The sequence below is a fragment of the Scaptodrosophila lebanonensis genome, unplaced genomic scaffold (genome assembly GCF_003285725.1).
Source record: "Scaptodrosophila lebanonensis strain 11010-0011.00,11010-0021.00 unplaced genomic scaffold, SlebRS2 tig00000024-arrow-pilon, whole genome shotgun sequence".
Lineage (NCBI taxonomy): Eukaryota > Metazoa > Arthropoda > Insecta > Diptera > Drosophilidae > Scaptodrosophila > Scaptodrosophila lebanonensis.
This window is the reverse complement of record NW_022060538.1, coordinates 3,781,958-3,783,581: the sequence shown is the minus strand read 5'-3', so window position 1 is coordinate 3,783,581 and position 1,624 is coordinate 3,781,958.

Here is a 1,624-nt window from a genome sequence, read left to right as displayed (position 1 = left end):
AAAATTTTCTTATAATGAGAAATATTTCAAACCGTGAGTCAAAAAGTAAATAATTCTGATATGGATGTAAGCTCTTCCTATTCTGAATTGATTTCACAAAGGCTTCCTCATTCTATTTGATTTGATTGATGGATTTCCGTAAAACGAATTGAAGAGCGTTTTTCTTCTCAATGAACAAATATTTAAAAACAGGAATTTTTTTAACAAGTTCCCCTAGACAGTTGCCTGTGTTCAGTGAAAAAAGTGATGAAAAAGGAGTAACCAAAGAGAGATGTGGCTGAGAAGTGTGGATTTCTTCCCAGCAACTTTTCAAATATCTTAAAAGCAGGACAGTGTTTGAAAAAATGTGCAGAAGAAGCAGCTAGGCACTGAAGACGTCGTTACTTCGTCGTTCCTTTCTTTATCCTATATCCTATAAGCTATAGAAAACAGAAAAATGTTGTTCGGCCATAACTATGTATCAAAATTAATTGTTATGGACTAGCTGTAGGAACAATACTTGCATGTGTGACTGTAGCTTAAAGTACCTTAAGTAAGAGTCTTATTTTTGTAATATTAGTGAAGCCCTATTGAAGCACCATGACAATAGAATAGAATGCCGCACATATTTGTATAGTCGCGAGTGTACTATATTCAAATAGACAGTAGGACAGCCATTGTTTGAAGTGGCCAGGGACTGGAAGTGCGGACACAACACACGTGCCTCCATTGATTTATGCAGACGGCCGCTTAAGTGAATCATTGTGCTCGTAATTATGGCATAAAAAGATGTGCGCACACTTAGGTGGGTGCTAGTCGCCCTACTGGGTGTGGAAGCGGGTGTGGGTGCCTGTCCAGAGCTATGTTTATAAGTATGTGAATGTGGGTGCCTTTGTTTTACATTTAAAGTTCATTAGATTTGGCTGCGACTTCGCCTCAAATCAATTAAAGCACTTTAAGCCGACGTCATAAATGTCAAAATTAATTCACTTTCAGCTGCAGATGCGTCACGGTCTCGGCACCGGCATTATCTACCCGTAGCTCCCCCTTTTTACAGCTAACCGAGCGCACGTCTGCAACTCAACTTCAGCAGCTGTAATGACTCTTGAACTTGACATTTTGCTTCTGGACTGACTGCCGACTCCATACTCCATACTCCATACTCTAGACTGTCGACTGCCGCTTTTCTGCTATTCTACTGTCTGTCCTAGGCTGCCGTCTGTCGTTTATATTTTAATCTCCTGCAGCATAGACGACGACAACGCACCGAAAATGTGGACGAAATTATTAAAAATAGTAGAGATGAAGTCAAAAGCATTGCGCGCTGATAAAAAATAAACTGTGGAAGCAAACCAATGTTGCAGTCTTTACAGTAGGGTGCACAAGTATTTTGAAACACACTCGTTTGGTTGCTGAAATATTTGATAAACTAACGGTACTAATCATTACGTTTATTTTTTATTTATTTATTTATATATTTATGTCAACAAACATTGACTGTCGACATAGGAAATAGTACATAAAAATTATAAAAAACATCTTTTAAGCTAAAAGAAGGAGAAATCTAATCAAATTACAATATTATTTGCCCTTCAGGTAGCTATGCCCCGTCTCACAGCCATGTGTGGTCAGAGGCGTCAATAGA